The 8,386-nt window shown below is 43.3% G+C and overlaps 1 pseudogene; it reads left to right on the top strand.

Annotated features, from left to right (window-relative positions):
* Window positions 1–8,386, top strand: part of LOC115281581 — a 12,818-nt pseudogene that overhangs the window by 2,687 nt on the left and 1,745 nt on the right.

Raw genomic sequence — 8,386 nt, 5'->3', positions numbered from 1 at the left:
AGACAGGAGGACAGAGGATCAGAAGCCAGTTCTGCACTGACAGCAGAGAGCCAGATGCGGGGCTGGAACTCACTGTGAGATCATGACCTGAGCCAAAGTCAGATGCTCAACCAACTGAGCCACCCAGGTGCCCCCAGCATTGCTTCTCTTTATTGCATGAAACATTTCCTGAGGAACTCAGGCTTATTTGACAAAATAATAACTCTTCTCCCCCCATCTTCTCCTCTCCAATTCCCCTTCTTCCTCTCCAATTCCCACTTCCTCTTCCTTAATAATAATTTGGCACGGGGCGTACCTGGGTGCTTCAGTCAGGAAACCAGGCATCTCTTGATTTCGGCTCAGGTCATGATCTTACAGTCGTAAGTTGGATCCCTGTATCAGGTTCTGGACTGACAGTGCAGAGTCAGTCTGTCTCTCTCTCAAAATAAATAAACTTTAAAAAATAGTTTGGTTCCTGGATGGTTCAGTTGCTTAAGTGTCTGGCTTCAGCTCAGGTCATGATCTCATGGTTTGTGGGTTCAAGCCCTGGGTTGGGTTCTACTGACAGCTCAGACCTGGAACCTGCTTCAGACTCTGTGTTTCCCTCTCTCTCTCTGACCCTCCCCTGCTCTTCTCTGTTGCTTTCTCTCTCTCTCTCTCTCTCAAAAATAAATAAACATTTAAAAATTTTTATAGTTTATTTAATTTGGGGAGGGAGACAGAGATGATGAGTGGGGGAGGGGCAGAGAGCGAGGGAGACAGGATCCAAAGCAGGATCAGAACTGACAGCCCAAAGCCCTTATGCAGGCTTCGAACTCAGGATCACTGAGATTGTGACCTGAACTGAAGTCTTACATTTAACCAACTTAGCAACCCAGATGCCCTGGACTGTAACTTTTCTGAACTGAGTCTGTGAAATACTAGAGAGCATAGCACGACACTGGGGAGCAGAGGCAGGTCTGAGGGTGAGGGTCTCCCTGTTCTGTGCCTGTTTTGGTTTCTCTGTGGATTGTATTTTCTCAGAGTCTCTCAGAACCCTACTTCCCCTCACCATGGACTACTCCTCACATCACCTTTTCCAACCTGCACATGCTCATTCAGACACACACTCACTCTGGCTGCCATACCCCAAGCCACTTCTGGTTCAGAGGTGTGTGTGTGTGTGTGTGTGTGTGTGTGTGTGTGTGTGTGGATTGATGTTGCCTCAAGTCTTCCTCAAATTAAAAAAGAAACCTTCCTGTGACTATTCTAAAATAACTCTTTTCTAGAACACATTGTGAATATTATCAAACAGATTTTTGTATTTGAGACAATTTTGACTTTATATTAATTGTTCCTGTGATATTTTATATTAATTAATGGTTTTCTTGTACAATCTTGTATTCTGGGATAAACCCAGTTTGGGTTTGTGTGGAGTATGTTTCAAAATAGCAAAGAAAATATACTTCTATAAGTACAAATATACTATAAAAAACACTTCTTTTGTCACCCACCTTTTGTTATCCTTTTGCCTCAAACTGACAACTGTTGGCATTTTACCATAGTTATTTCAATTTTTTGAAATTCAATAAATAAAATACTGTGGATAAATTTGCGATTCTTTTTACCTTTCATCTCCAGTTTCATTTTTCCCTCCTTTTCTCAGAGGTAACCAATATCCTGAGTTTACTGCATGTCTTTATAGCCTTTTTAACACACGCTGTTTTACACACACATATCCAGGAACACTATGAACACTGTTGTATATGCATGTCAGGCTGAGTTAAATGTTATAATTCAGGGTGACTGGGTGGCTCAGTCAGTTGCGCATCTAACTCTTGATTTTGGATCAGGTCATGATCCTAACTGAGCTCCCTGGTGAGCCCTGAGGTGAGCCCCATGTGAAGCCCCACAAGAGGCTCCCCACTGAGTGTTGACTCCAAGCTGAGCATGGAGCCTGCATACGATTCTCTCTCTCTCCCTCTGCCCCTCCCCACCGCTCTTTCTCTCCCCCACCAAAAAAGCTGTAATCCTCTATGTATACTTCTGCAACTTGATTGAACTCAACATTTTGTTTCTCATATCTATGTCAATGTGTGTGTTATAGTTTATTCTCTTAAAATCATTCCTAATATTCCATCCAATAAATAGTATTGTATATTATTTCCCCATTTCATAAAGGACAGACAATTAAGCTGTTTCCAAAATTTGGTGTTCCAACAGTGCTAAAATGACTGCTCTTGTCTCCTTGTGCACATTTTTGACATGCTGTGTGGGTTTTTTTTTTCTAAGATATATACCAACAGGAAAAGCATAAACCAAAATGTGGAATTGATGCGTCAAAACTTACGTACATGTTCAGTTTACTACCAACTCCTCTCCACAATGTTGCACTATTTTATACTACTACCTGAATCAGGTTCCAATTTACCTACGTCTTGGTCAACACTTCAGATTGTTGGGTTTACAAATGTTTCCCAATCTGAAGGGAATGAAATAACAATGTATCAGTATTCCTTTATATTTCTCCAGTTCCTCCGTGGCTGAGCATCTTCTCTCATATTTATTGGCCAGTTGTGTTTCCTCTGCAGTTCTGTTTAATTCTTTTCCCATTCTCCTATTGGATTGTTTGCTTTAATCTTTCTATTTGTAGCCATTCTTTGTATATTCTGATCCTAATACTGTCATTTCTGTGTTGTAAATATGTCAACTCATACTTGTCTTTAAAAGAATTTCTACTTTGAAATAATTACATATTCACAGGAAGCTTCAAAGATAGTAGAGAGAAGTCCTGCGTCCCTTTTAGTTTCTTACAGGAGTTACATCTTCTGTCATTATAGTGCAACGTCAAAACCATGAAATTGCCACTGGCACAATGGTATAAATTTATTGTAAATTTGGGTACCTACTGCTCTCATCAAAACAATTCCACCACAAAGATCTCCCTTATGCTACTTCTTGCTGCTCATATACATCCATCTCCCTGCCCACCATCACCAATCCCTGAACTTCTAATCTTTATTCTGTCTCTAGAAGTGTATAATTTCAGGAACTTTATATGAATTGAATCATAAAGTATGTGGCTTTTTGAAGGTGACTCTTCTCACTCAGTATAATGCCTTTATGATTTCTCTATAGTTGTGTCTATCTAAATAATTTGTTCCTTTTATTTGAGTATGGTATGGATGTACCAGAGTTTCTTGAATCATCCATCTATTGAGGCACACTTTGATGCCTTCTAGTTTGGCTCTATTACAAGTAGAGCTGCTGTAAAGAATTATGTACAGGGTTTGGGTGGGCATAGATTTTCATTTCTCTGGGTTAAATACCAGGAGCGCCATTGCTGGGTTCTATGGTAAGTGCATATTTCATTTCTTCAGAAACCTTTCTAGGGGCACCTGGGTAACAGTTGAGTGTCTGATTTCAGCTCAGGTCATGATCTTGCAGTGCGTGAGTTCGAGTCCTGTATCAGACTCTCTGCTGAAAGCTCGAAACCCGTTTGGATTCTCTGTCTCTCTCTGCCTTTCTTTCCCTGTCCCTCCCTCATTCCACATGCACTCCTTTCCTTCTCTCAAAAATAAATAAATAGGGGCGCCTGGGTGGCTCAGTCAGTTAAGCCTCCGACATCAGTTCAGGTCATGATCTCTCGGTTTGTGGGTTTGAGCCCCGCGTCGGGCTCTGTGCTGACAGCTAGCTCAGAGCCTGGGGCCTGCTTCAGATTCTTTGTCCTCCTCTCTTTCTGATCCTCCCCTGATCAAGCTGTCTCTCTCTCTCTCAAAAATAAATAAAACATTAAAAATAAAAAAATAAATAAACACACATTTTTCAAACAAAGAAACTTTCCCCAAGTGGTTGTACCATTTCACATTCCCATGAATGATGTATGAGAGACCCAGTTTTCTCTGTGTTTTCACTAGCAGTTAGTAATGTTGCTGCTTATCTTAGCCATTCTCATAGGTGCACAGTGACATCTAACCAAGGTATTAATTTGCATTTCCCACTGGCTGGTGATGTTGAATGTCTTTTCACATGTTTGTTTGCCATGTACATCTTCTTTGATGAAATGTCTCTTCATATCTCCTGTTCATTTACCAACTGGAGTTTTATATTTTATTATATATTTTTTAAAAATATTTATTTATTATTTTTTAATGTTTCTTATTTTTTAGAGAGAGAGAGAACGAGAGAGAGAGAGAGAGAGAGAGAGAGAGAGAGAGAGAGAGAGAGAGAGCACCTGAGCGGGGGAGAGACAGACAGAGAGAGAGAGACACACAGAATCTGAAGCAGGCTCCAGGCTCTGAGCTGTCAGGATGGAGCCAGACCCTGGGCTTGAACTCACCATCTGTGAGATCATGACCTGACCCATAATTGGATGCTTAACCGACTAAGCCACAGGTGCCCACATTTTTATTTATTTTTGAGAGAGAGTGCAAGGAAGGGAGGGGCAGAGAGAGAGGGAGACAGAGGATCCAAAGCAGGCTCTGTGCTATCAGCAGCTAGCCTGATTCTGATGAGGAACTAGAACTCATGGAAGGCAAGATTATACCCTGAGCCAAAGTCATTTGCTCAACAGACTGAGCCGCCCAGGTGCCCCTCTAACTGGAGTTTTAAAAATTAATACTTTATGTTTCAAAGTAGTTCCAGGAGAGTTTTGAACAGAAAGTACAAAGAGTTCCCCTTTGCCTCCTTGTTTCCCTTCCAGTTTCCCTTATTAATAACACCTTGCCTTAACTGGTACATTTTTTATAACAGATGAGCCAATATTGATTCACTATTGCTAATTAAGGTCCATAGCCCATTAGGGTCCACTCTTCGTGCTGGACATTCCGTGAGGTTTTGACAAAGGCATAATGACACATAGCCACCATTACAGTATCATGCAGAACAGTTTCACTTCCTAAAAATCCCTGTATTCTACCAGTTCTTCCCAGCACTCCCTCCTCCCAAACTGTGAATAAGCACTGATCTTTTTATTATCTCCATCATTTTGCCCTTTCTAGAATGGTTGGAATCATACAGTATGTAGCTTTTTCAGAGTGTATTTCTATCCCCTTCAGTATTTCCACATTTAATATGATCAAAGTGAGGGAGGGTCTTGCTTTAAGAATATTGAGACCCGGTGGACTGAGTTTTCCTACACTGCTAGGGAACTGATACATGCAATGAGGAATCCTGGGGAATTCTGTGCCACAGTAGGGACCCCACCATTTCTGATCTGAAGTAATATAGTTGGAAAGCTGTTTGTTCCTTGTGAAGTGCTAAGGATATGATAAGAATAGTTAAGGAAAGTAGTTTCCTTTGAAAAATAGCCTCGCTTCAGAAGATATTAGAAAATAAAGGCATGAATGTCTTTCAAATCCTATGATCCTATATTGATCAGTTTTTGCTTATAATTAAGTGCCTATATGAATCTAATAGAGGGGACTCTAAGATTTCCAGGGGAAAAAAAGAAATTAGGCCAAAATCTCCAATCCTTGAAATATGTCAACTCTTTCTTTAAGAAACACTCAGCAGGCATGGAGAAAATAAGGACGTAAGCTCACTGGTCACCCTATAAACATGATTCTCTGAAACTTACACAAATACATTAACTGCATTAATGAACTTAACCTTCAGAAGTCTGAATTTTAATATGTTTTCTACTTGAAAAAAGTTAAAATTGAGAAACAATATAAAAGTAAATACTACACTGAGAATAGAATAAACATGATGTAGAAATAAGAAATACAGAAACAAAATATTTCTACATGATGTAGAAACAAATGTAGAAACAAGAAATAGAATGTAAACAACATTCCATCTAACGTAAAGCATTTCTCTCTCTAAACACTTTTGAATTGAGAAATAAGAAAATCTGACTTTAGAAGTATGATCTTATTGCTGATAAGGAAACAATACATTTAAATTAACTTTCAGCCAGAGATAAGTAGCACTGTAAACATTTGAGACTGTCTTCTTTACTAATCCTTTTTGTTTTAAACCTTCACTACAGAACATTACTCAGAGCAGGTGGTAAGAGAAGGTCCCTTGTTGAGCAAATTATACTCTGGAGCCTGGAGAGGTGGCACTGGGGACTTAAGGGAGCTCTCAGGAGGGGTCCTGGCCAGGAACATTTGTGCCTGTTAGGGGAGGAGGTCAAGGGAGCCAGAGTCTCAGAAGCAGTCATGCCCATTGTCTGAAGAACATTGTTGGTTTCTTTCTCAGGGACAGGGGTGGGTAGGGGACCCTAGGGTGACCAGAGTTCCCTGGTGGTATCAGGACAGGTGCACAGGGACTGATCTCCCGATTGGAGTTCCAGACTGATCTTGGGCTCAGGGGTTTGGAGTTCCAGCTGGTTTGGGGTTCAGACTTAGGTGCTAGTTTTGGGATGGTGCTCAGGGCTAGTGCTGGGCCCCCTCCCATATAGGTTCTAGGAGCTGGGTGGGCCAAAGGTGCCTGAAGGTGCAGAAGCCCCTGCAGGTACCAGCCCCCACCTCATACTGCCCTCAGAAAGACTCCGAGGAAGTTGGTGACAGGAGACAACCTTGCATGAAGCACGACTTGCCAGTTGAACCAGTGGTTATTGAGGTCAGCCAAGGTCTGTGCTGCCTCCCTCCTCCGTGAAACTCGACCTAGACCTTCCCCTCAAAGTGGTCCTCTCCCCCCAGGTTGTCACACATGTTTATATCTTCCATCTCAGCCTACTTCTCCTGCAGCTCTGGGAGCACCTCCTCCAAGAAGTCATCCTAGTGTTCTTGCACGTCCACATTGCTCCTGTGATAGTGCGGTCGGTATGTGGTATGTGGGCTGTGTTCTGTGGATTCCCACTCAGGATGAGCAGTACTGTGGGCTGGCTTAAAGTTGGTTTGCTGTGCAGCCCAGAGCACTGGCCTGGTCCTTCTCAGTCCTGCATATGGAAGCTAAATATTCAAACATTTTTATCCAAACCTTCCAACTCTGTCTTACTACTATTTTCAGTGGAGATTTAGAAGGCTTTAGTATCATTTAGTAAAATAAATACAAGAAAATTGATGTAATGCTTTTAATTAAGGTATCTCTTTTGTTTGTGTTTTTAATTCTTTTTAACATTTATGTATTTTTGAGAGACAGAGAAAGACAGAGCATGAATAGGGGAGTAACAGAGAGAGAGAGAGACAGAATCTGAAGCAGGCTCCAGGCTATTAACTGTCAGCACAGAGCCTCAGTGGGGGCTGGAACCTGTGAACTGTGAGATCATGACCTCAGCTGAAGTCACAGCTTAACCAAATGAGCCATCGAGGCACCCCAAGGTATCCCCTTTGTTAAAATTGCTTCAAGGAGTGAAAGTATACAAACGGATTATGTATCTTCTTGATTTTCCGTGGGAATTAAAAGGAACAAGGAAGTCATGTGCATGACACTTGGATTGCTTTGGAACTTCCAAAATAACTACACTTGGCTACTAGGTCAGATCCTACCTTCACTAAATGAGATGGATGGCTTGAGAATGGAGAAAGGAGGGAGAGGAGGGGAGATGGAATTCAGAGGGGAGGGGAGGAGGCAAAGAGGCAGGGAGGGACTATACAGGACTCTTCAGCTGTAGTAATGTATCCTTTCATTACATTATGGGACTTAGATACAAGTGTGATGGTACCTTTTTTGTACATCTGAAATATATCATAATAAAAATTTAACGAACCATTCTTTTAAAAAAGTTTTAATGTTTATTTACTTTGAGAGACAGAGAGAGCAAGCGAGCGAGCGAGCGAGCGAGCAAGAGCAAGGGAGATGCAGACTCCAAGCAGGCTCTGCATCGTCCACGCAGAGCCCCAGGCGGGGCTGGAACCCACTAACCCTGAGCCCAGAGATCTTGACCTGAGCCCAGTCCCACGCTTACCCTTTGAGCCACCCACGTGCCCCTGTAAGTATCATTCTTACTTTCATGCCCCCAGGGGTGGCTGCACTTGGTGTTGCCCAGTGTCTTTCCTGGTAAAGGGACTGACCCTCAGTTCCCGTGGCCGCCCCTCCCTTGAGGTGACAGCCACTCCGAGGGGGATGCGACCTAAGCCTACGGCATCCGGCGGGATTTGCAATTCCAAGAAAAGGCGGGACCTCAGAACCCGCCTCTGTTTCTCCGCGGGTATATAAAGCCCTCCGGGGCGGCGCGGTGGCCAGGTCCTCCCGGCCAGGAAAAGGGTCGGCGGACACCAATCTCTGTAGCTGCCCGATCCTCGTCCGCAGGGACCCCGCCCGCCTCGGGAGCAGGTGAGGTCTGGGAACCGGCAGCGGCGCGGCTCCTCCCCCTGCCCGGGGTGGAGAGGGAGCGGGTTTGTGTTGCGCGAATGTCAGGTCCCCGAGGCCCAGGGCGTTGCGTTAGGTGGGGATGGTGGTGGACTCGGCTTTGCGGGTTCTGGGTGCGCCAGTCTGTTTGGGAAGATGGCACTTTCAGTGAGAGTTCGCCCACGGTGAG

The sequence above is a fragment of the Suricata suricatta genome, chromosome 17, assembly GCF_006229205.1.
Source record: "Suricata suricatta isolate VVHF042 chromosome 17, meerkat_22Aug2017_6uvM2_HiC, whole genome shotgun sequence".
Taxonomy (NCBI): Eukaryota; Metazoa; Chordata; class Mammalia; order Carnivora; family Herpestidae; genus Suricata; species Suricata suricatta.
The sequence above is the reverse complement of the archived record's forward strand: the minus strand, read 5'-3'. Positions and strand labels throughout refer to the sequence as shown.